The sequence below is a fragment of the Petromyzon marinus genome, unplaced genomic scaffold, assembly GCF_048934315.1.
Source record: "Petromyzon marinus isolate PM22_M1 ecotype Great Lakes invasive population unplaced genomic scaffold, UKy_Petmar_22M1.pri1.0 PM_Scaffold_28, whole genome shotgun sequence".
NCBI classification, from domain to species: Eukaryota; Metazoa; Chordata; class Hyperoartia; order Petromyzontiformes; family Petromyzontidae; genus Petromyzon; species Petromyzon marinus.
In genome coordinates this window covers 1,085,161-1,112,710 of record NW_027423257.1, presented here as the reverse complement: position 1 = coordinate 1,112,710, position 27,550 = coordinate 1,085,161, and the positions used below count along the sequence as shown (strand labels likewise).

At 47.6% G+C, this 27,550-nt stretch overlaps 1 long non-coding RNA gene across 1 annotated transcript; it reads right to left on the bottom strand.

Annotated features, from left to right (window-relative positions):
* Positions 1-4,556: 4,556 nt before the first annotated feature.
* LOC142923094 (uncharacterized) lies at positions 4,557-22,288 on the bottom strand. Its single transcript, XR_012940517.1, has 5 exons — positions 22,112-22,288; positions 19,866-19,952; positions 13,073-13,272; positions 6,739-6,822; positions 4,557-6,461 (listed from the first exon to the last, which is right to left on the bottom strand). It is a non-coding gene; the product is annotated as an uncharacterized LOC142923094 (long non-coding RNA).
* Positions 22,289-27,550: the final 5,262 nt, after the last annotated feature.

Sequence of the window (27,550 nt, the reverse complement as noted above, 5' to 3'; positions counted from 1 at the left end):
AAAAGTAGGCACGTACCAAAAGCGCCGCATTTACATCCCCGCTCTAACCCCACAGTCCTGCCGAGCTGCTACTTACAGCTGGAAGCTTTCATGAATTCAACAGTTAAAAAAACAATACGTAAACGTCAAATAATCATACTGTGTATATATGAATCCGTTGAGAGGGCAGATCCAGCAGTGGATAGTGTGATTTTAATACGACCACAATGTGATGCTAGTGATAATGCAATTCAAATCCCACAGCATGCAGTTTGCATATATACATACAAAATGTATTCATTCGAGCACAGTGTGATTCTAATACAGGTAATTACAAAAGGCACTTGACTTATCGGCCTTGCCTGCATCCCAACACCGATGTTCACCTTCAGTGCAGGCATGAACAACCACCATTCCACGCTTGGGGCATACAGCTTCCTACAGCTCACCGATGTTCACCTTCAGTGCAGGCAGGAACAACCACCACTCCACGCTTGGGGCATACAGCTTCCTACAGCTCACCGCCACGGTCCCATGCCCCCTATATTGCTTTGTTCAGAAGAAGAGCCACTGCCACTCTCCCTGTTGTTTGGCATTCCCCTGCCACGAGTAAAGTTCTGTAAAAACAACCCCATACTTCATCGGCGGTGGCAGACGGTAAAGCTGTTGTAAATGTGAGGAATCGCCTAGAGGGAAGGCTGATAGCCATCACAGCGGCCCACGAGGTCTCCGGACTGTTGCGAGGGGCTTTTAACCCCTCAACATTCAATGCACTTACCGTGAAAACGCGTAGACAATATATACACACATACGTACACACAGCACTGTACATAGACCACAGTGTAAGTACACACGAGACTTTCTGCTATAGGCTGACAATGGTTATAATAATCTACAACACTTACAAACTATACAATCCAAATGGGTAAGCACAGCAATTATAACCATTTAAAATGATCGAATATAACAATTCACCTTCGTTGTCTAGACACACAGTGATCAACAAGAGTCCTTACATATATTCATAAAACCACGTCAACACGCTATGAATCATGCACCTCTTAGTTTAAGTGTATCTCGATAAACATTGTAATATTTTAGACGGTATTTCACAGTTTGGGCCGATGAATTGATAGAAGTTTACTGGCCAAAATAAATTTGCAAACTAACAACATGCACATGATTATGCAAGGAGATGCTTATTCGTATTCAAACTAAAGCGAAAAATGATGCAGTGAAATGCACATTACTATTTAGGCTTAGCAGAATGGCCACATGAGCGTAGGTATTTGCTGGATATAAGGAGCATTACTTCATAAATGGGAAGAATAATCCGAACCAGTGTGCCGAAGCAAAGGCAAAACATTGAAGTATGAACTTGAAAAAGACTTCATGCAAATCAACTAAACGAATAACTTCACTGCTCATTAAACATGAGGTCAATATTCTTGATATTGTTAATAATTCCAAACGTTTGTAGTGGAAACAGAGAATGAATTAGAATGGCACGCTTTTTTTTCAATACCATAACGTACTTCAGTGTTGTGGGGCATCTAAGATTCATATCGTCAGTTTAACCTTTGAAAATAATCACAAAACCTTGCTATCCTAGTCTACTACTGTTCGTATGTACATGAATCTGTATTGCTGTGTATGTCCACGCGTGTGTTTATTTACACTCGTTTATGTGGATATGTACATGCGTGAATGTGTGTATAGGTATGTACAATCGTTTGTTCGCACATTTGTTCGTGTAGTAGAACGCAATCCCGGTGTACGTACACTGCAGTGTATGTACACTCGTGTGTGTATGCGCACTCTTGTATGCATGTGCACCCGTGTGTGTATGTATGAAGCGGTGTGTATGTACATTCGTGTATGTTTTTACAGCGCTGTGTATGTCCACTCGTGTATGGGTGTACATGGGAGTGTATATGTGTACTCGTGTATGATTGTGAATTGGAACAAACAAATTATTTTTCATTGTGTCGTACAAAGAATTGAGGGGCAACGTGGTAATGAATGCGCCACCACGACAGGGAACTACAGGGATGAGACTCCCCGCTCGTGGTGATAAATTAATGAAAACAGCGCCAGAGCAGACAGAGCCCCGCCCCTACAGCTCGTGAGTGTGACGTAGAGGAGTGTGACGTCGTGAGTGTGACGTAGTGAGTGTGACCAGCGGACCGCCACGATGCTACCAGGTAAGGGTAAACTTGTGTGATGGAGATGCTTCACCTGAAACCCGCCTCCACACGTGTTCGCTATGAACATTGTAGCAATAAGGGACGATCAGTCATCTTTAACATAGCAGGTCTTTATTGTTCTGCAAGTATATTAACGTTAGAACTCGTAGAAACACATGCACACTCGTGTGTGAATGCACACCGCTTTATAGATAGTCGTGTTTGGATGCACTCTCGTGTGTGTATGTCTACTCGTCCGTGTTTTTTTAAGGAAGGATATGGTAGCAATAACGTACGATTAGTCATCGTTAAAAACAATTAAGGTCTTGATTAATATGCAAGAAAATTCACGTTAATACTCGTATCGAAATCTTCATTAATACGCATGCTCAAACAGGAAAGGAACTAGGCAAAGTATTTCCCAATAGGAATTCAACAGTTAAAACATAATCTCAAAATCAAAGACGTAAACGTCGATTTCCCCAATTGACATCCTTTTCGACTGAAGCCATTCGTCTAGAAGTCCAAGCCATCAAACACAGGAACAACGAACGTACAATCCACGCACACTCTGAAGCCTATTATTTGAAGTGATTTAATTCATTACACAATGATGAAAATTAAAGAACATGTTTAAAATATTGAGCAAAGTTGTAACCACAGACTTTCTCCAACTTTTGCTCAACAAGACCACTTAACCGCGAGAGTAAAATCAGGAATTGAACCACCTCACAACCACTGCGTATCACACCACATCAACAAGTAATCCGATAGGACTACAAAGCACCACCTTAACGTGACGAAGTCTAGAATAAACTTCAACACTCACAAGACGGAATTCAACACAAACACCACCACAAAATGAATAACAGGAATGGACAAATCCTAAAACAAGACGTCCTTATTAATTGATCTAACATGCACATTCCAGGACTTTAACAGAAGTACTCAATACTTTGATTATCCAGCCACTCCAGCAGCCATTTCTCAGTATCAACCTGCATGGGGTCGAAAGAGGAATTGTCGTCAGGGCTCATTACATCCACTACATCCACGCATCTCTCCGGATCCACCTGTATAGGGTCGAAAGATGATTTTGTTCCAGGACTCATTGCAGCACTTTCTATTTCACCTTTTGATTTAACTTCGCTATCATTGCGGATCTTCTCATGCTTTTTTCTGGATGATGACCGTCAAAACGTCCTCTCCAACGGAGAACAATTCTACGGTTTCTCGCCCGTGTGAGTTTTCTGAAGATGTGGTTTATGTGCAAATGCCTTCCCACACACAGCAATTGAACGGCTACTTACGCGTGTGTGCGTGGCACTGTGGAGAGTTTATCTTTTCCATTGTTGATAATTAAAGGCAAACTCTAAGCAAATTCTAAATAACGTCTAACCGCGACAGAGTAACGTCTCGTAAGTCGAACTACACGCGATTACCAGATTATCCACTAACAAAGAAACTTACCTGTTGATGCACGGCGTATCGATATCCCTGATGAGATCGACACGACCTCTCCCGAAGCAAAGTCGCCAACAAGTCGCCACGCAATCGTGCTCAACACGCTGGGTCTCGCAGGAGAAGGGTAGTCTGCAGGGCGAGGAGTCGAGCGTCTATCCTCAGGAAAATTCCTCTCCAAATGATCTTGATGTGTAATGTTAAGCCCCTTATAACTCCCCTCTAGCATCCAAATTCTTTGTTCTCAACGTGGCCTATCATGGCCTTGGCATTCAATTGTAAATTTTTACATTTACAATCCGCATTCCTAGCAACATAGCTTCGTTAATCTGGCCATTGTCCTTCAAATATAATAAGTATGCACATCTCACTGAATAATTCTGTACTTCGTGTTAATTTGCTAATATTCACGCCCGCAATGTTCTGTAAACTTCTGCAGATTTAGAGGATTTAATAGCGACATACAGTCTGAAGGATCAAAATGATGTCGAGTTCAATTTGGACTAAGAAGTGCAAGTTTATGCTGTGCTGACCGTGTTTTATAAATATATTTAAGGACACTCTTGTTGAGCAGGGTGCTTCGAGAAAACGAGGGTGGTTATGCTTCCAATTTCTGTCATAAACTTTGAATAATCATCTGCATGGTTTAGCTTGTAAGCATGGTTTATAATAACGTAACGCCAAAAAAAACAATCGTCACCTTTTAGTCTGTAACATACGACATTCGGTGTGTGTGTATACACCAGTGTATGTATTCAATATTTAGCACGTTTAATATGTTGGACGTGTTTTCATGGTAATTACATTCAATATTGAGGGGTTTACCAGCCCCTTGCACCCGTCCAGAGGCCTCGTGGGCCACTGTGGTGGGGGAAATTGCTCACATCCACCACAGCGTTACCGTCCGGCACCGTCAATAAAGGAAGAGGGTTGTTTTTGCAAAACTTTACTCGTGGCAGGGGAATGACAAACAACAGGGAGTGCCTCCTTCTGAGAAACAAAAAACGAATGAAGGGGGTGTGGGAGCGTGGCGTAAGGTGTAGAAAGCCGTAAGTCACAGGTATTATTAGAATTGAGACAATGACACCAGCACACAATGGTGGGGTCGTTTGGAATGATGTTGCAATGATGAAAGATGGAGTTCTCGACTTTGCATTTCATGAACTTTACATTCCATTGTTATTTTTTGAATTTACAATATGCATATCTAGCAACAGAGCTTCGCTAATCTGGCCATTGAGCTTAAGCCTGAATACGTATGTTCATCTCACCGCATTATTCGCGTTAATTTGCTAATATTCACCCTGCAATGTGCTGCAAACTGCTGCCAATTCAAAGGCGTTACCAGGAACATGCAGTATTCAAATTGTGATTTGGAATTTGAGGTGCAAGTTTATACCGTGCTGACCTTGTTTTATAAATATATTTATGGACACTCGTGTTGATAATTGTTTGTCAGAACAACCAAGGTGATTTGTCCACGAATTTTTTTACAATTGCTGTAATACACTTTTAATGATCATCGAAATGGTATGGCTTGTAAGAGTGTATTTACACTGCTGTGTATGTACACTTGACTTTGACTCGTGTGTGTGTGTACAGGTGTTTGTTGTAAGCATTGTACAGTTAACGAACGATCAGAAAACTTAAAAAAATCTGATTTGTATTCATCTGCAAAAAAATATTAACGATAATATTGCTGTGCATGCACACTCGCGCGTGTGTACACTGCTGTGTATGTACACTCACGTGTGTATATATGTACTTCTGCGTGTATGTATAACAAACCATAATATAGGAAACACCACAAGACGAGCACTCGTCTGTGTATGTACACGTTTGTGTGCATATGTAGGTACAATCGGTCGTGTTCGCAGTGGAACGCAATCCTTGTGTACATACACTGCTGTGCATGTACACTGCATTGTATCTCTGTATGTATGTACACCCCTGTATATGCACACTCGTAAGTGAATGCCCACCGCTGTATATATATAGTCGTGTTTGGATACACACTCGTGTGCATGTCTACTCGTCCGTGTTTTTTTTTAAGGAAGAATATGGTATCAATAATGTACGATCAGTCATCTTTAAAAACAAATCAGGTCTTAATTCATCTGCAAGAATTTTAATGTTAAAACTCGCATCAAAATCTGTATTAATTAGCTTGGTCAAACAGTTAAGGAACTAGGAAAATTATTTCACTTTCAGGAATTCAACAGTTATAAAATATTCTCAAATCAAACACGTTAACGTCGATTAATCATTTCCAATTGACGTCCTTTTCGATTTAAGATATTCGTCAATAGGACTACAAAGGACTACAAAGCACCACCTTAACGTGACGAAGTCTAGAATAAACTTAAACACTCAAGAGACGGAACTCAACACAAAACACCACTACAAAATGAAAAACAAAAATGGGCCATTCCTAAAACAATACAGCACACATAGGCATAAGTATAATGACCACATTAGCTTAGGAGCGCTGATTAATATGCGGATTGTAAATTTACGAAATCAACAAGTGAATGCAACGTTCATGAAAGGCGACGTCTAGAACCGAAGATTTGCATCCCCAGGGGGGATTATGAGAGATATTTTACAAATGCGCAGGATAATCTGACCCAGTACGTTGCGGCAAAAGGCAAATAAATGGAAGTATGGACTTGAAAAAGACTTGACGCACATAAACAATATTATTTACTGAACCTGAGGCCAAGCTGAACAAGAGGCCAAATTTCTCAATATCAGTAGTAATTGAATGCAGAATGCATTAGAATGGTGTGCATTTTTGTCATCGTCATGAAGTCCTTCAGTGTTCTTATGTTTAACCTGTGAAAATAATCACAAAACGCTGTTATCCTATTACACTGCTGTGCGTATGGACATGCGTAGTGTAGTGTACTGGTAGGGTAGTGGTAGTGTAGTGGTAGTGTAGTGGTAGTGTAGTGGTAGCTTAGTGGTAGTGTAGTGGTAGTGTAGTGGTAGCTTAGTGGTAGTGTAGTGGTTAGCGCGCTGCTCAATTCTCTTTGGTTCTATTCGGTAAAGTCACGTAGGTAAAAAATTAAAACAACAAAAATCACGGCCTTCATCAGGTGAAGGGACCAACCTGTCCAGCGGACAGCGTTGGAGTGAAGAAAGCCAAGCGCTGGTCGCCTCCCTTTAAGCTGTGAGGGGGCAAACAGCAAACGCCCTGACAAAGAAAATTAGCATCAAACGCACCACTGACAAAGCTTGGAATTAGCACAAGATGATAATACACCACCCTGGGAGTTTGGAATACCACTACTAGAATAAATATACTGTACCATTGAAATTTAGATTTGAAGCTTTCGTGCCTGCAAGGCTCCATACTCATTGGTTCTATTAGGTAACGTCACGTAGGTAAAAAATAAAACAAAAATCACGACCTTGGAAGTTTGGAGTGCCACTATTTGAAATAAATATACTGTACCATTGAAATTAGTTTAATGTTTGGTCTTTCCAATTGTTGCTTAATTTGAAACCATCTTCTCGGTTGAAATTGTGTCTGTGTTTGTAAATCTGAATTGCCTCGTGAACAAATCTCTGATGATAACCTGTCGGTTTGCAAAGGACCTTGGTATCGGAGAAAATTATATCGTGATCACCCACAGCGTTGAAACAATTATCAGCTACGGCAGAATTCGTTCTGCCGTAGCAGAATTCGTTCTGCCGTGTTTCAAATCTGATTTGTGCTCGCGAATTCGGTCAGAGACATGTTGTTCCGTCTCCCCGATATAGCAATCACCACAAGTGCAGCTCAATTTGTAAACCCCGGAGTACTGTAAATCAAGAATGACATCCTTCACGGATGGGATCAGGTCACGGATTTTGTGTACTGTATTGAACCGGACCAGGATCTTGTGTTTGTTTAGAATTTTGGAGATCTTTTTAGTAACGCCTGCTATATATGGTAGTGTGATGGTTTTGACCGGAGTATCAAGTGGTTGTTTCTGTATGGAGGGAGAAACAGCTTGGCAGATGGTATGGTCAGAGTATCCGTTTCTCTTGAGGGCCAGATGTACGTGTTTAAATTCACTGGCCAGGTGGTGTTGGTCCGAAATACAATGAGCCCTGTGGTATAACGTTTTGATGAGATAATTCTTTTGAGTCGGGTGGTGGTGGGAATCAGGTTTCAAGTAGGAATCTGTGTGGGTGGGTTTCCTGTGGACAGAATGTCCCAATGAGCAATCAGGTCTCCTCTCAAACAGAACATCCAAGAACGGCAACTTGCCATCTTTCTCCACTTCCATGGTGAATTTGATGGCGGGACGTCTGGAATTGATGTGGTGTAGGAAGAGGTTCAAAGCTGGGAGGCCATGTGGCCAAATGACGAAAGTGTCGTCTACATATCTCTTCCACAGAGAAGGTCTGAGGGTGGAAGTCTGGATGGCGTCTGATTCAAATTTCTCCATGAAAACATTGGCTATCACTGGTGATAAGGGAGAACCCATGGGGGTACCCATGGGTTCTCCCTTATGTAGACACCGTGATATTTTGGCAGACTTCTTACGACTGTTTCCAGGCCAGCTGCCAAGTTGCCTTGGAATGCACAAAGACAGCTACCACTGGGAGGGGTGTCCAATTTCAAATGCGTTGAGATGCGAAATGTGAGTGGCTCATCGCGCTCAATGCACTCTGAGATGCCTTTGACGTCAAGGGAGGCGGCTTTGTCGACCTCAAATCACTGTCGGATATTTTATCGAAATCTTTGGATGGGTTGAAGCAGCCAAAGGGTCGCACACTCATCGCTCACCGCTTACAGTTCAGATCTTGCTTCCCGCCCTGGTTATTACTGCCGCTGCATTAACCACAAAGATACACACCCATTCCGTCACAGCGGATGTTCAGGATCTCCACCGATGTAATTTTAAATGCTTAGGCCACTATGTCCAAGGGGAGAATGACACATAAAATATCACTAAAAATGAATCAGCTAAATTTACACAGCAACGCCACCCACTACTGTGAAACTACAACAGTCTGTGTGAGACACAGCTGCACCTATCTCAAGGATAGCCTTGCCCCATGAGAATGACAGCACCAATACTAAGCACACTCACTGGCCATGTCGTTACTGCTGTTTATATTAAGCTCGAATGAATCCACCACACATTCCACCCACGGATGGGGAGATGGCGATGTCTGCCGTAGCAGGAAGGTGAAACGGTGTCGTGTTTGTCTCTTCACTGATCTAAGCCAGCGCAGCCCTCCTCCTCACTCGTCCAGGCATTTGAATTGAAGTCAGAGGCTGTGGAGGAGTCGAAAGAAGAGGTGGAGGAGATGATGGAGGATGAGGTAGAGACGGAGGAGGAGAAATCGGAGGAAGAGAAGGCAAAGGAGGACGAGATTGTGATGGTGACAATGGAGGAGAACACGGAGGGAGAGGATAAAGACAATACGGATACGGAAGGCAAGGAGACAACAAAGGATGAACAGATGGTCGTGGTGGAGGAGATGGAGACGACGGACAAAGCGGAAACAATGGTGGTGGTGGTGGAGGAAGAGAAGAGGGTGGAGGAGATGGTGGTGCTGGAGGGTGAGGAAAAGATGAAGGAGGAAGAGATGGTGCTAGTGGAGGAGCAGAAGGTGGAGAAGACAGAGGTGGCGCAGGAAGAGGATGAGGACGTAGAGGAGAAGACGGTGGTGGAGGATGAAGAAGAGGGGATGGAGGAGGATGAGACAGAGGAGGAGAAGATGGAGGAGGTGCAGGTGGAGATGCACGAAAACAAGAGGAAGCGAGGGGGCCTCGCTCGCGTGACGACAGCGTTCACCTCACTCCTCCGCCATGTGCTGCTTTGTGGTGGCAGGTCCACCGCCCAGTAGGCGTGGTGGCGGTGGTAGTGGATCGGTGCCAACAATGACCGCTATCACCATACGACCCACCCACCCCGTGACACACGCCACACACACACCGCACGGTTCCCCAGAGAGACTGTGCCACTGTGACCACAGCTGGGGAATGAAGATGAGCAGAAGATGCCAGGACTACAGGGGAGAATGACTGCTACCAGGACACCTCACATCACACATACACACAGGACTATTCCATAAGCATAGCCGGCCCCACACTGGGCCCCTTCCATGCTGGTTTTCATCCAGGCAGTCCTCATGGGATGACCTTGCCATGGTTTCCAGGACGTGGAAGGGGCAGCTGACCCAGTGTGAGAGAGCTGGAGGGGTCTGGTGCAGACAATGAACAAAACCTGCACGTGCCAAGTCTCAAGGCCACCCTGTTAAGAATTAGGATCAATATATTTGTTGTTGGTGTTACTATAAACTTTGTGAAATCAACCCATGAGGACACAACGTAACGTTGCATTGCTTGCGAGTGCTGCCTGGGTTGGTTAAATGTGCCTTGGCTCGTGTGTGCGCTGTCCCGGCTATGTTTGTGGCGGTACAAGGACAAATAGATAATAAGAGACGTTTTACGAAATGGTTCTTCTTCAGAGTACATACAAGCGGTGGTGGGAAAACATTCAGGTGATTCGCCTTCTTCCCCACAAATAATCCCATTCTCTGCCCCACAGCTACACTACCCCACCACTCCATTGGCCCTCTGCCCACTGCCCCTCTGCTCCACCATCTGCCACAGCAGTTGAAACAAATGATTGAGTATCTTAAATCCACCTGCCTCTGTGCACCAACCAGTGAAAATGGGTGCGCAACAATCAAGCGGCAAGTTGCGTTTGGTGGATTAAAGAGAAAGCAAATGCAGGACTGTGCCACTGCTCCACAATCCCAATTGCTTTGGCAAAATATTCAAAGAATGCTGCTGCTCACTAAACAGGTTGCTGCTTATGTCTTTAACGTGGGGGGTGTTTAGAGGCGGCCCATGGACCTAGTGGTCAAAGCACTGAATTGGCACAACGGAGTACCTGGGTTTGAATCCAGGCAGCAGCCTGTGATCAAAGCAGATTCTCAAGTCTAGCGAGTTAATGGTCTCAGCCCGGTCATCATTCACTGCACAACACAAACTATCACATGGCTGCAATGTGGTTCTCCATGTACTTAGGATAAATTCCAGCTGTAAGAAGTAACAACATTGTTGTGACCAACGTTGCTCTTAAATAAAGAACAGGTGGGAAAGTCCTGCCCTTTACGATGTGGACCAGACAGCACTTGAAGGGTACTCAGAAATAGCTACGTGATATTAGTTTCAGTGTGCCATTCTCTAGCAAAAGGCTTGCATCATCATCACCACCCATCAACATTGCCAGCCATCTAACACACACGCACACTCACCATGATACTTACACACCCACACAACAACAACCGCCATTCGCCACTAAGTGGCGGTGACGTCACCACGACGCTTGTGCCAGGCTATGTGCACCCTGAGGCCACGTGAAGTGTCGAACGCCCGCTGGCAGGAGATCACGGGGCAGACCCAGGTGCCACGGGTCGACTGACTGAGATGACTGGCTGATGCACCACCTGTGCCCCCAACTGTGCCAACCTGCTGTGCTTTAGCCACCCGGCGCTCCGCTCGTTGTTGTGAGCGTCGCTCCTCCGCCCTCCGTTGTTGTTGGAGGGCGACTACCTCCAACTGCCCAGTAGCATCCTTCACGAGCCTCCTCCACAGAGGCCGATCTTGACACCGCTGCTACCAGTCATCGGCAAGTCCACTCAGCTCCACGTCCTCCTGTACCACATCACTCCATCTCTTCTCTAGCCCGTGCCGCGCCCCCTTTGCCCCCTCAATCCGGCCGAACAAAAGCTGTTTCGGCATGCGGTGGCTGGGCATGCGGGCTACATGACCCAGCCATCGCAGCCTTGCCCGCCGGAGGAGCTCACCGATGGGGGACCTTGCCCAGATCTTTCAAGGATTTGTGAGCTCCTCACACAATCCAGTCTGGTTAAACCCAGGATGGATCGTAGGCAGGCCAGCCTAAATGTTTCTAACCGGCGAAGATGTTCCATTAGGGGGGTCCACGTTTCGCAAGCGTAGAGAAGGGAGGGAATGACCGTGGCCGAGAAGACCTGAAGCTTAGTGCGGAGCGACAGACCAGGTAGCTTCCACACAGCGTTACACAACCGATGAAAAGATATTGCCGCTCGACTGATTCGGAGTGAGACCTCTGCTGTTAAACTGGAGCCAGTCATAAGCACACTGCCCAGGTATGGGAAACTCTCCACTCTCTCCACAACTGCCCCATCACCGATCATGAGTTGTGGGGGTGGAGTGTCCGATGGTACAAAATACCCAGGCAGGTACTTAGTTTTGGTGGGGCTGATGGTAAGGCCCCACCTCTTAGTGGCACGCTCCAGTCTCAGCAGCAGCGTCTCCAACTCCTCCTCTGACTGAGCAGCTATTACCAAATCATCAGCATACATAACGTAGTTGAGCAATAGGGAGCCATCCCTTGACCGCACCCGGGCATCGATCAGCCTCCCATTATATCAGAAAGAGTTTTATATCTGTACCATATGGAGATTCCCCCGGTACAGCTATTGAAGGCTTCACGAACTACGTGGTCAAAATAGATGTTAAATAATGTGGGAGCCAGAGGACATCCCTGTCGCACCCCAAGGTGTACAGGGAATGGCTCTGACTCCCGGCCACGTAGTTTTACCCGGGCCCGCTCACCATCATGAAGGTCCTTAATAATCGTGAGCAGAGGGTCAGGTACTCCAAAAGCACGAAGAACGACCCAGAGCCCAGGCCTACTGATGGTATCATAGGCCTTGACCAGGTCACTCACCATGATACTCACACACCTACACACTCACCATGATACTCACATACCCTCACACTCACCATGATACTCACACACTCACACACTCACCCTCAAAAACACACCCCTACCATCCTACTCTAACACACGTCATGAAAGTCACACATGCACCATTACTCACAAGCCTACAAACTCACGATGACAACAGCCGTAATTCGCCACTACATGACGGTGATGTCATCCCAACAACCCAGGTGCCATGGGATGATTGCTGTGCCAGGCTAGGTGCAGGAGGAGGTCACGGAACAGAGCCAGGTGCCATGGGTTGACTGCTGTGCCAGGCTAGGTGCAAGAGGAGGTCATGGGACAGATACTGATGCTATGGGTTGACTGCTGTGTGACAATCCCACTTGGGCGACAGCCAAGGCCAAAGGTCGGAGTACAGCCAGTAAACTCCTGAACCTGCACCACCTAGAGAGAAGGGGACATGGAGACATGGGGAGAGAGAGGAGGAAGGGAGACACGGGGAGAGAGAGGATGGAGACACGGGGAGATGGAGGAGGAAGGGAGACACGGGGAGAGAGAGGATGGAGACACAGGGAGAGAGAGGAGGGAGACACGGGGAGAAAGAGGGAGACACGGGGGGAGTGAAACAAAGGAGGCACCTGTGGGCCAGGTCCCTCCTTTGTTTCCCCCCCCCACCACCGCCACTGCTGATGTGTCCACACCACGCTTGGTTCACACCTTCTTCTGGCTGAGTCGATGTAGAGGAGGCCCAGCCAGCGAGCCGCCACTTCAGAAGCTCGTGAGCCACCGACGGTGACCGTGAGAGGGATTCCAAATCAGCCTCTCGCCACCCACAATCCACAGCACCGCCTCCACTCGCCCCGGCCTCAGCGGAAGTAGCTGCGGGGGAAGGCGAGGGGGCGAGGGGGGTGTGGGGGCTGAGGGGGACATGGGGGGTGGCGCAGGGGGAGTTATGGGGTTGAGGCGTTTTGCATAATAAAGGTTTATTTGGGTTAGTCTCCAACACACCGATGTGCCAAAGTAGAAACTAATTGGCACTTTTGTTCACGTGACAAACTTTATTAATTAGCCGTGTCGGGTGGTGACGGGTTTTAAGACATTTATATTTACACGATCTTACCGCATAAAAAAGCGTTTATTATGGGATTGGAGAGTTGGGGGTTTAGAGGGTTACGGGTTTAGTGGTATAAGGGTTTGAGGGTTAGGGGGTGTTTAGGGTTTGGGTTGTAGGGGTATAGGGGTTTAAACGGTGAGGGGATTAGAGGGTTAGGTGTTGAGGGTTTGGGGTTAGTTAGATGTTGAGAGGGTTGGGGTTTAGATGGGTTGGGACTTAGGTTAGGGATTTAGGGTTGTAGAATGTTAAGGTTTCGAGGTTCACAAGGTTAAGGGTTCTGAAGTTTACGCTTTAGAAAGATATGGGTTTAGAGGGTCAGGGTTTTAGAGGGTTTGGTTTTTAAGGGTTTAGAAAGTTAGGGGTTTAGAAAGTTAGGGGCTCAAAGAGTTAGGGGTTTGGGTTCAGAGGGTTAGGGGGTTAGAGGGTGAGGGGTTTAGAGGGTTAGGGTTTTAAAGGTAAAGAGGTTTAGAGCGTTAGCGGTTTAGAGAATTTGTTTTTTAAGGGTTTAGAACGTTAGGGGTTCAAAGGGTTAGGGGGTTGGATTTAGAGGCATAGGGGTTTAGATGGTGAGGAGTTTAGAGGGTGAGGGGTTTAAGGGTTAAGGGGCTTAGAAAGTTAGGGTGTGAAGGGTGAAGGGGATTAGAGGGTTATGGTTTTCAGAGTATAGGGGTTTAGAGGATTAGAGGTTTATAGGGTTAGGGGTATAGAGGCTTAGGTGTTTATAGGGTTAGGGTTTTAGGAATCTATGGGTCTGTGATTAACACGAACCCTATGGGAGACCCAATGATTAACACTGAACCCTATGTGAGCCCCAGTGATTAACACTGAACCCTATGGGAGCCCCAGTGATTAACAATGAACCCTATGGGAGATCCAGTGATTAACACTCAACCCTATGGGAGACCCAGTGATTAATACTGAACCCTATGGGAGACCCAGTGATTAACACTAAACCCTATGGGAGACAAAGTGAGTAACACTGAATCCTATGGGAGGCCCAGTGATTAACACTGAATCCTATGGGAGCCCCAGTGATTAATACTGAACCCTATGGGAGCCCCAGTGATTAACAATGAACCCTATGGGAGATCCAGTGATTAACACTCAACCCTATGGGAGACCCAGTGATTAATACTGAACCCTATGGGAGACCCAGTGATTAACACTAAACCCTATGGGAGACAAAGTGAGTAACACTGAATCCTATGGGAGCCCCAGTGATTAACACTGAATCCTATGGGAGCCCCAGTGATTAATACTGAACCCTATGGGAGACCCAGTGATTAACATTGAACCCTATTGGAGACCCCGTGATTAACACTCAACCCTATGGGAGACCCAGTGAGTAACACTGAATTATTTTAGATACCCAGTGATTAACACACGAACCCTATTGGATTCCCAGTGAGTAACACTGAATCCTATGGGAGCCCCAGTGAGTAACACTGAACTCTATGGGAGACCCATTGATTAACACTCAATCCTATGGGTGACCCAGTGAGCAACACTGAACCCTATGGGAGATCCAGTGATTAACACTTATCCCTATTGGAGCCCCAATGAGTAACACTGAACTCTATGCAACTCTCAGTGATTAACACTGAACTTTATGGGAGACCCAATGATTAACACGAACCCTATGGGAGACCCAATGATTAACACTGAACCCTATGTGAGCCCTAGTGATTAACACCACGAACCCTATGGGAGCCCCAGTGATTAACACTGAACCCTATGGGAGACCCAGTGATTAATACCGAAACCTATGGGAGACCCAGTGATTAATACGGAACCCTATGGGAGACCCAGTGATTAACACTGAACCCTATGGGAGACCCAGTGAGTAACACTCAACCCTATGGGAGACCCAGTGATTAATACTGAACCCTATGGGAGACCCAGTGATTAACACTAAACCCTATGGGAGACAAAGTGAGTAACACTGAATCCTATGGGAGCCCCAGTTATTAACACTGAATCCTATGGGAGCCCCAGTGATTAATACTGAACCCTATGGGAGACCCAGTGATTAACATTGAACCCTATTGGAGACCCCGTGATTAACACTCAACCCTATGGGAGACCCAGTGAGTAACACTGAATTATTTTAGATACCCAGTGATTAACACACGAACCCTATTGGATTCCCAGTGAGTAACACTGAATCCTATGGGAGCCCCAGTGAGTAACACTGAACTCTATGGGAGACCCATTGATTAACACTCAATCCTATGGGTGACCCAGTGAGCAACACTGAACCCTATGGGAGATCCAGTGATTAACACTTATCCCTATTGGAGCCCCAATGAGTAACACTGAACTCTATGCAACTCTCAGTGATTAACACTGAACTTTATGGGAGACCCAATGATTAACACGAACCCTATGGGAGACCCAATGATTAACACTGAACCCTATGTGAGCCCTAGTGATTAACACCACGAACCCTATGGGAGCCCCAGTGATTAACACTGAACCCTATGGGAGACCCAGTGATTAATACCGAAACCTATGGGAGACCCAGTGATTAATACTGAACCCTATGGGAGACCCAGTGATTAACACTGAACCCTATGGGAGACCCAGTGAGTAACACACAACCCTATGGGAGACCCAGTGATTAATACTGAACCCTATGGGAGACCCAGTGAGTAACACTCAACCCTATGGGAGACCCAGTGATTAATACTGAACCTTATGGGAGACCCAGTAATTAACACTGAACTCTATGGGTGACCCAGTGAGCAACACTGAACCCTATGGGAGATCCAGTGATTAACACTTATCCCTATTGGAGCCCCAATGAGTAACACTGAACTCTATGCAACTCTCAGTGATTAACACTGAACTTTATGGGAGACCCAATTATTAACACGAACCCTATGGGAGACCCAATGATTAACACTGAACCCTATGTGAGCCCTAGTGATTAACACCACGAACCCTATGGGAGCCCCAGTGATTAACACTGAACCCTATGGGAGACCCAGTGATTAATACCGAAACCTATGGGAGACCCAGTGATTAATACTGAACCCTATGGGAGACCCAGTGATTAACACTGAACCCTATGGGAGACCCAGTGAGTAACACACAACCCTATGGGAGACCCAGTGATTAATACTGAACCCTATGGGAGACCCAGTGAGTAACACTCAACCCTATGGGAGACCCAGTGATTAATACTGAACCTTATGGGAGACCCAGTAATTAACACTGAACCCTACGGGAGACCCAGTGAGTAACACTGAACCCTATGGGAGACACAGTGATTAACACTTCATCCTATTGGAGACCCAATGAGCAACACTGAACTCTATGGAAGCCCCAGTGATTAACACTGAACTTTATGGGAGACCCAATGATTAACACCGAACTCTATGGAAGCCCCAGTGAGTAACACTGAACTCTAAAGCCACCCACTCCCGAGTGTGCTGATTCGGTCTTCATAGGTGCTCGCTAACAGCACATTCCCCAACAGTCTCTTCAGGCTAAAAGGGAATCTCAAACGGGGAATGTATTTGACTTTGTGTGAGAGCGAGTGAGTCAGAGTAAATTTGTGTGAGGGTGAGTTTGTGAGAGTGAGTGAGCTTGTGGGTGTGAGTGAGCTTGTGAGAGTGAGTGAGTTTGTGAGAGTGAGTGAGGTTGTGAGAGTGAGTTTGTGAGAGCGAGTGAGTTTGTGAGAGCGAGTGAGCTTGTGAGAGAGTTTGTGAGTGTGAGTGAGCATGTGGGAGTGAGTGAGTTTGTGAGCGTGAGTTTGTGAGAGTGAGTGAGCTTGTGAGTGTGAGTGAGCATGTGGGAGTGAGTTTGTGAGAGTGTGTCAGCTTGTGAGAGTGAGGGAGACTATGAGAGTGAGCGAGTTTGTGAGAGAGAGTGAGCTTGTGAGAGTGAGTGAGCTTATGAGAGTAAGTGAGCTTGTGAGAGTAAGTGAGCTTGTGAGAGTGAGTGAGTTTGTGAGAGCGAGTGAGTGAGTTTGTGACAGTGAGTGAGTTTGTGACAGTGAGTGAGCTTTTGGGAGTGAGTGAGCTTGTGAGAGTGAGTGAGTTTGTGAGAGTGAGTGAGTTTGTGAGAGTGAGTGAGTTTGTGAGAGAGAGTGAGTTGGTGAGTGAGCTTGTGAGAGTGAGTGAGTTTGTGAGTGTGAGTGAGCATGTGGGAGTGAGTGAGTTTGTGAGAGAGAGTGAGTTTGTGAGAGAGAGTGAGCTTGTGAGAGTGAGTGTGTAGTATAGCGGTTAGTGTGTTGCGCTACGAACTTGGCGACCCAGGTTTGATTCCCTCTAATGGTCAACACTGGTGACGATTATCTGAACCAGGCATCCCGTAGGTCAACACAGCCTCAAATGAGTGTCTGGTGAGGTGTGTGCACCCCACCAGGCACTCATTTGAGGCTGTGTTGACCTACAGCCAACTTCGTCTCCCTAGTGGAGATGTGCACACACCTCACCACTAGGGAGACGAAGATGGCCGTGCGTGGTGCTGGCCACCCACCCCCTCGTGTTCCATGCTGGCTTTCATAGGTGCTTGCTAACAGAATTTGCCCCAACGGTCTGTTATGGCTATACGGGGGATCTTTATCATTGTTCCGTGGTTCTTTCTGTTTGTGGGTGTTTTTGTGTGTGCGTTTGTGGGTGGGTGAATTATTGAGTAGATGAGTGGGTGACCAAGTGAGAATTGGTGGATGAGAGAGTCTGTGAGTGAGCGCATCTGTGAGTGAGCGGTTGAGCGAGTGGATGAGTGAGTAGGTGAGTGAGTAGGTTAGGGAGTGAGTTAGTGAGTGTGTACATTTGTGTGTGAGTGGGTGAGTAGGTGAGAGAGTGGATGATTTGATAAATGAGTGGGTGGGTGAGTGCATTTCTGAGTGAGTTAGTGAGTGGGTCAGTGAGTGGCTAATTGAGTTGGTGAGTGAGTTTCTGAGTGATTGGGTGGATGGGTGAGCAGGTAAGTGAGTGGATACGTGAATGAATAAGTTAATCATTGGCGAAGTTGCTGAATGAGGAAGTGACGGAAGGAATAAATGGGAAAATATGGGTGAGTGAGTGAGTGACTAATTGAGCAAGTACATGAGCGAGTTTGTGAGTGTGTGAGTAAGTGAATAAGCAGGTTATTGATTGAGTGGATGAGTGAGTGGGTGAGTGACTGATAGAGTGAGTGAGTAAGTGATGAAATTATTGGGAGGGTGAGTGGGTGATTGATATTCTGAGTTCGTGATTAAGGGAATGGGTGCTTGAATGAGTGGAGGAGTGGATAGGTAAGTGGGTGAGTGAGTGTGTGGGTGGGTGCGTGATTGAGTATGTGAGCTGTTGATCGATTGTGTGGGTGAGTAGGTGAGTGAGTTCATGAATGAGTGACTGATAGACTGGGCGAGCAAGTGAGTGAGTGGGTGAGAGAGAGTCTCCAAGTGAGTGGGTGAGTGGGTTGTTGAATGAGTGAGTGGGTGGTTGAGTGAGTGGATGAGCAATTGGATGAATGAATGAATGGGTGAAATTATTGAGTGGGCGAGTTAATGGTTGCGAGTGAGTCAGTGGGTGGATGAATGAGTTTCGGAGTGAGTGGATGAGTGAGCGAGTCTGTGAGTGAGTTGGTCAGTGAGTGGCTGAGCGAGTGGATGAGTAAGTAGGTCAGTGAGTGGGTGCGGATGAGCGAGGTAGTTTTTAAGTAAGTGGGTCGGTGGTTGAGTGAGTTTCTGAATAAGTTAGTGGGTGAGAGCTTTTGAGTGAGTCTGTGAGCGATTGAGTCTGTGAGCGAGTGAGTCTATGAGCGAGTCTATCAGAGAGGGAGTCTGTGAGCGAGTAAGTAAGTCGGCGAATCTGTGCGCGCATGGGTAAGTGGGCGAGTAAGGGCATGAGTGAGTGGGTAATGATTTTGTGAGTCAGTTTCGGAGCGTGTGAGTGGGTGAGTTTATGAGTGATTCTGTGAGTGGATACACGAGTGGGTGAGCAAGTGGGTGGGTAAATAGGTGAGAGAGTTCTTGAGTTACTGCCTGAGTGAGTAGGTGAGAGATTGGGTGAGCGAGTAAGCCTGTGAGTCGTTGAGTGGGTGGGTGCACGAGTGGGTGAGTAAGTGGATTAGTCTGTGTGAGTCTATGGGTCTTTGTGTAAGTATATTGTCTATGTTTCAACGGGTCTTTGTTTGAGCTAATTGGTTTCTGTGTGAGTCAATGAGTCTATGTAAGTCTATGGATCTATGTGTGAGTTTTGGGTCTCTGTGCGAGTCTATGGGTCTGTGTGAGTCTATGGATCTATGTGCGAGTCTTTGGGTCTCTGTGTGGTGCACATAGCCTGGCATGTGAGTAGGGGGTACCGTAACCCTGTGTGTATGTGGGTGGGGTACCGTAACCCTGTGTGTATGTGGGCGGGGCACCGTAACCCTGTGTGAGGGGATCTTCCCCCCCCCCCCCACCCGGGGCAGAGGGAGGATCTTGAAGGTGGACCCGGAAGCGCTCGGCTTGGGAGACAAACCTTCCTCTTCCTGCTTCGTGTTGTTGTGCTGGGGGGTAGGGGGTGTGGAGAGGGAGGAAGGGAGGAGGAAGAGAGGAAACTAAACTATTTATATTTTACCCGGTGAGGCCCACCGAGCTACACAGCTCTTCTTCAGAAGAGAAAAGGCCAAAAATTATCGGTCAACGAAGTGGCTTATCATCACGTCGACATTTATAGAAACCAAACACTCTGAACGCGACCACAGGGAGAGAGAGACACGCAAACTCAAAATATCTAGCAGGTGTGAGGGTAGGGATCGAACCCACGACCTCCTGTATTACAGGCAAGGTAGTTACAGGAGAAAGGAGAGGGATAGAGAGGCAGGGAAAGAGAGGGAGGTAGAGGGGGTGGGGGAGAGTGGAGGGAGAGAGGAAGAGGAAGGAAGAGTGGGTAGTGGGTAAAGGGAGGGGGGGCAAATAAGTCAAACTCACAGTATTGCTTGCACTCACCATGATACAATCACCATCAAACTCACACTGCCACATACCATCACTCACATCCTCACCACGAAACTCACAGACCCACACACACTCACCCTCGTAAACACACCATTACCATCCAACTCACACACACGACATGATAGTCACACACTCATCACAATTACTTACACACAAGCCCACCAACTCACAACGACAATGGCCGCCATTCGCCACTACGTGGCGGTAATGTCATCACAACAAACCAGGTGCCATGGGTTGACTGCTGTGCCATGCTAGATGCAGGAGGACAGGGGACAGACCCAGGTGCCATGGGTTGACTGCTGTACCAGGCTAGGTGCAGGAGGTCACAGGACAGATCCGGGTGCCACAGGTTGACTGCTGTTCCAGGCTAGGCACAAGAGGTCACGGGACAGATCCTGATGCTATGGGTTGACTGCTGTGCGACAAATCCACTCGAGTGACAGCCAAGGTCAAAGGTTGGAGTGCAGCCAGTAAACTCCTGACCCCTGAACCTGGACCACCCAGAAATTAGAGGGGGATGGAGACACGGGGAGAGAGAGGAGGGAGACACGGGGAGAGAGAGCAGAGGTAGGAGGAGAGCGCGTGCAGGAAGCGAGAGCTCCTCTCGAGATGCAGGAGGTAAAGATGGCCCAGAATCAACGACGACTGCAAGGTATGCTGGGAGGCAAGGTCATGTGACCAATGCGACACAGGGGCGGCAGTGCTGGCTGGAGCCATCGCTGTTGGAGCCGCATGGGCAGAGGACCCAGAACGCATCCTTCATCCCAGCACCTGCACCAACCACAATCACCACCACAACTATAACCAAAAGAACCATAAAATAACCACAACTAATACCACACCTCCAATTATCACGGTTGGCTGGGTAGGGTGCGATAGAAGTTCAAAATACATACAACTACCAAAACAACCATCATAACCACCTACACCACAACTATGACCATTACAACCACCACCTACACAATTATAACAAATATAACCACAAAGACCACAACCGCACATTTAACCACAACCTACACAACCACAATTATAACCACAACCAAAACCACCACAACCAGAGCCACAATTACCATAACAACCAATATAACCACCTACAACACAACTGTAACCTCAACCACCACTACAACCAAATATAATCACAACCACCACCACAACCACCACCATAACCAAACAACAAAAATATTAACGCAGATACTACACAACCACTGCATGAAGGGTCTTTATCCCTCTGTGGGTGAGTGGGTGGGTGAGTGAGTGGCTGAGTGAGTGGGTGGGTGAGTGGGTGGCTAAGTGAGTGAGTGGCTGAGTGAGTGGGTGGGTGAGTGGGTAGCTGAGTGGGTGGCTGAGTGTGAAATGGACTCGAACCTGCACCTCTGCATTGCAAGTCCAGTGAGCTCACGGCCCGCGTGTGGAGGGGTAAAGTGTGGCTACGCCCAGCGTGGAAGAGGAGACCAAATACTCCACATCGCGGCCTCAAGTGGAGGCCATTTCTGCCACGACAACAAATCCGTCCCTCCAGAGACACAAAAAAACTAAATTTAACTCATCCCATCAGCCGCAATCTGGCAGTGCCTCTCCTCATCATCATCATCATCAGCAGCAGGGCCGTGAACTCAGCAGGCGCCTAGCGCGTGACGGCTGTGGGCCAGGCGCCTCCTCTGCCTCCCCCTCCCCCGCACCACCGCCACTGCTGCTGTGTCCACACCGTGCAAGCTTCTCGCCTTCTTCGGGCTGAGTCGACGTAGAGGTGGCCCAGCCAGCGAGCCGCCGCTTCAGAAGCTCGCGAGCCACCGACGGTGGCCGTGAGCGGGAATCCAAATCGGCCGCTCGCCACCCACAATGCACAGCGCCGCCTCCACTCGCCCCGGCCTCAGCGGAAGAAGCAGCGGGGGGAGGGGCGGGGTGAGGGGGGTAAAGGGGTGGGGCGAGGGGGTGTGGCCATGGGGGGGAGGAGCTCCGGTGGGGGGAGGGGCTCAGGGCTGTTTACGTCGCAGTGGGCGTGGTCTCATGGTACCGCCCCCTCGTCTCGAGCCACGCGCTTCCCCCTGGCAGTTTGTCCGTTAGAGAGGCGGGGAGAGCATCTGGCGAAGGTGAGGAGCGGTGAGGTGGTGTGAGTCTGTGTGTGTGTGAGTCTGTGTGTGTGAGTCTGTGTGTGTGAGTCTGTGTGTGTGTGTGTCTGTGTGTGTGTCTGTGTGTGTGTGAGTCTGTGTGTGTGTGTCTGTGTGTGTGTGAGTCTGTGTGTGTGAGTCTGTGTGTGTGTAGTGGTTAACGCGCCGCGCTATGAACCCGGTGATCCCGAGTTGGATTCCCTCTCAAGGCCAACACGGTGGCGATTATGTGAACCGGTCCTGGGCCTCCCCTAGGTCGACTCAGCCTCAAATGAGTACCTGGTGTGGTGTGAAAGCGTCGCCACTAGGGAGACAAAGGCGGTCGGGCGTTGTGTTGGCCACCCATTCCCTCGTGTGCCGTTCTGGCCTTCATAGGTACTGCTGGCTATCAGCACTTGCCCCAACAGTCTATTTCATCTATAAGGGGGATCTTTATCTTTGTTGCTAGTGGTGTTGTTGGTGGTGTTGATGGTGTTGGTGTTGATGGTGGTTGTGTTGGTGGTGGTGGTGTTGTTGGTGGTGCTGTTGGTGGTGTTGGTAGTCGAGTTGGTGGTGGTGTTGTTGATGGTGGTGTTGTTGATGGTGGTGTTGTTGGTGTTGATGGTGGTGGTGTTGCTGGTGGTGTTGGTGGTGGTGTTGGTAGTCGAGTTGGTGGTGGTGTTGTTGATAGTGGTGTTGTTGATGGTGGTGTTGGTGTTGATGGTGGTGGTGTTGTTGGTGGTGCTGTTGGTGGTGTTGGTACTCGAATTGGTGGTGGTGTTGTTGATGGTGGTGTTGTTGATGGTGGTGGTGTTGGTGGTGGTGTTGTTGGTGGTTTTGATGGTGGTGGTGTTGGTGGTGGTGTTGTTGGTGGTTTTGGTGGTCGTGGTGGTGTTCGTGGTGTTGGTGGTGTTGATTGGGGTGTTGTTGGTGGTTGTGTTGGTGGTGTTGATGGTGGTGGTGTTGGTGGTTTTAGTGGTCGTATTGGTGTTGTTGGTGGTGCTGTTGGTGGTGCTGTTGGTGGTGTTGGTAGTCGAGTTGGTGGTGGTGTTGTTGATGGTGGTGTTGTTGGTGTTGATGGGGGTGGTGTTGATGTAGGTGGTGTTGATGGGGGTGGTGTTGGTATTGTTAGTGGTGTTAGTGATGTTTTTGGTGATGGTGTTGATGGTGGTAATTTTCTTGTTGGTGGTGGTGCTGGTGTTGTTGGTGGTGGTGTTGTTCGTGGTGTTAGTGGTGGTTCCTACGATCCGTCATGGCTTTAAACAGGCTGGATTGTGTGAGGGGCTCACAAATCCTTGAAAGATCTGGACACTTTCCCACCAGTAAGCTCCTCCGGCAGGCAAGGCTGCGTTGGCTGGGTCTTGTAGCCCACATATCCAAGCAGTTTTTTTGGCCGCATAAAGGGGGCTAAACGGGCATGACATGGGCTGTCGAAAATATGCACTGATGCTGTCTGGGAGGATGTGGAGCTGAGTGGACTTGCAGAAGAGTGGTATCAGCGGTGTAAATAGCATCCTTCACGAGGAAGCTCGTGAAGGATGCTACTGGGCAGTTGGAGGCAGTCGCCCTCCAACAACAACTGAGGGCAGAGGAGTGACGCTCACAACGAGTGGCGGATAAAATTCAGCAAGTTGGCACAGTTTGGGATACAGCTGGTGTATCTACCAGTCATCTCAGCCAACCTTTGGAACCTGGGTCTATCCCGTGACGTCTTGACAGCCTTCGGCACTTGATGTGGCCTAAAAGTGCACCTGGCCCGGCACAGGCGCCGTGGTGACATCACCACTACTTTGTGGCGAATGTTGGTTTTTGTGTTTCGTGTTGTGAGTAAGTGGTGATGATGTGAGTCTGCGTTGATGATGTGGGTTCATGGTGAGGATGTGAGTCCTCGTGTTGAGATCTGGGTACCGTCACGCCCCCTCGACTATTTGTGATCCTCGCCTTCGTCTCCTGCTCCGCATGCAGAGACCCGGACTGTGCGAGAGACGCTGCGAGTTCTGTGCACCCTGCTCTGCAAGTTGCCACCATGGAGGTACGTGTGGCTCCTCCACTCGTGTGGTGAAGTATGGATGGACGTGTGCTCTCCACTTTGCGTGTGGCTACCAGTCACCTATCCATATACCTGAGTGTGCATCTGCTTGCCTGCCTGAGTGTGTGTGCATCTATCAGAGTATCTCCCCCGAGATCCTGTGTACCTGCCTGTCTACACGTGAATAATCTACAGTACTTTTATCTATCCACTACTGGATGAAGGCCTCCTTCCCTGAGACCCTGCTACCACCCCTCATGATCCTGGGATTGAATAATCCACTAAGCGCCGATTTTGTCGCTCCATCTTTCCGGCAGCGGTCCTCTCAGACATGCTCCGATACTTGGCTGCAGCTCCGTTATTGTTCTTGACCATCGGCCATCGTTGTTCCTCCTGGCCGTGGCATTTCCTGGTCCAGGCCCACTTCTCTTAACAGTTTGAAGGATGCCATTCACCTGCGTGTGTCCTCTAAATCCACACGCGTCTCATTGTAAATGCAAGTGTGACATCAGATATCGGCCAAATATCCCAACGCTGAGAACTGACAACATCTTGGCAGGACCCTCCTGATTGTGTAGCCCAGGATCTCAGAGATCCTGGCTCAGTGCTCGCCTCCTGCGCTTTCCCCAACATCTCGCTAAAGCTTATGTGGTGGACCTTTGTCTTTATGTGCGTGTAGATGAGCCGAGCTGGAGAGGCGAGGAGTAAGGGCGAATCTTGCACCACGTGGAGTGCGCTGTCCCCAGAGGGCACCGCCTCCGCCTGCAGCAAATCACCGCAAGGTAAGAACGGTAATGAGGGATGTAACAGAGGGTCATGGTGAATGCTGTAACATCACGATGGCCATGTTGTATGGTGGATGTCACAGTGGCCATGATGCAGTGGAGATTTCATAGCGGCCATGATGCATGGGTGATATCCAGGTGGCCAAGTTGCATGGAGGACTTCATGCTGGCCGTGTTGCATTGGGGACTTAATGGTAGCCATGTTGCATGGGGGACTGCATCATGGTGGCCATGTTGCATGGGGATAATTATGTGTGCTCTGGCCTCAGCACATCACGCGCTTTCAGATGCGCTTCCGATATTAGGAAGCCACTGTAGCTGTTCACTTTTAAATCATCTAGATTGAAAACTACTTTCTTTAGAACTTCTTTTCATGTGTAGTTTATTGTCCTTCCCCCGAGTATCCATTTGCCACCATTGGCTACGTACGGTGCAAAAGAAGTTCAACATACATACAGACATAACGGTATTGGCCAAAACATCCCAATCCTGAAATATTTTCCTACAAATTGCTCAAATTTGGGATCACACGGCTGTTGTTGTTCTTCTCATGTCTGCAGAAATCATGGCTCTCTTTGGCCCTCACTTGACCAACCGTGAGAAGCTGGAACTCGCAGCCATGCAGGAAGTGTGGTACTTTGCACTCTACAACAAATCTGCTGGATGCAACAATGGTGGATACGACGACTACAAACGAAATTACATTGTGGTGAGGCTCGCCACAAAACACCAACTGTGGGGGCGGTCACAGGGTCCATCAGTAGCGGGGTTTGCGGCTTCTTGTTATTGCACCTGAAGTACCAACCAGGGCTATCACACACACACACCAATGCACTTCAGAATCAGAATTTGTATTTCCGAGTATAGCCCATTGTGCCAAGAAGCTATTTTTTTAAGGGTGACTGAGCCAGCAGACATCAGAATATTCCACAATGACAGATTTTAATAAAACTTAATAATTACAGAAAATATTTTAGAAAATTACATTCTCACTTAAATCTTGACTTAAAGCTTTCATGACTAGCAGGAATTCGTATTATTTGGGTCTTTCAGTAAAGTCACGTATATAGGTTCAAAGAAAATAACAAGAAACAAAAACTATGACGTTTCGATCACAGGAAAAGGGGGGTTAGCTTCCAAAGGCAAACTGTTTATGAGGGTTTAAAATGGGCGTAGCCCAAATGTCAGCAGCCAATATTAATTCAAGTGGTGGGCAGCCAACTCGGTAGGATCTGAAACACGGAATGGACCGATTCCTGGGCCGTGGCTGATCATTGTTTTAATGCGGTGGGCTCACACAAAATGTATTTCTCCAATACGAAGGTATTTTGCAAGCCCACTGGCTATCAACAAAGATTCGTTCATGAAGCCATCCATATACAGTATATAGACACAGACACAATTTCAACCGAGATGGATACAAACTGAGCAATCATTGGAACGATGTTATCAACCAGTTTAAGTCATAACTGGCTATGATCTTCCCATCCTACCACCTTCTGATGTTAGTTGTGCTTAATGCCCATTTCGAACTTGCGCTTTCACAGGATTCACAGGAACACAGCCACTTCGCGCGCCAACCCCTCGGTTGCGGCTCTGCAATCTTCAATTAACATGCTCATCTCTAATTAACATGCTAATCTCTCATTGACATGCTAATTTTCACCTGGCAGCCCTTTGATTTGTTTTAGTTTTTGTTATTTTCTTTGCATCTATCTACGTAACTTTACCAAAAGACCCAAATAATATACATTCTCACTTCTTAAACTTTGTGATTTGAATTATATTCACTTTAAATTATTGTACCTTTTGTGCAGTTCCGGCATGAGCACCTCTCACTACCGCTATGAGGTGCTGAAGAAGATTGGAGAAGGAGGTCAAGGCCAGGTGATCCAGTGCCTTGATCACAAAAGGAACAACCTGGTGGCCATTAAGATCCTCGTGTCACCATCGAGGTAAGACTTCAGAGCCGCCCCGTCACGAGCCCGATGTTGTTAAGTTCGTTGCCACGGGCAGCCGTGCGATGCAGTGGTGACACTTGTGCATCAAAGTGAGAAGGGGGGCCTGGGTTCGACTCCTGATTCGGGTGCCCTCCTGTATGGAGTTTGCATGTTCTACCCCTGTTCTGCATCAGTTCCTTCTGGGTTCTCAGATTTTTCCTCCCTAAAGCTTAAAATACACACACAGTGTAAACTAATATTGGGGATAAAACATCCCATTGCTGAAGGATTACCTGCACATTA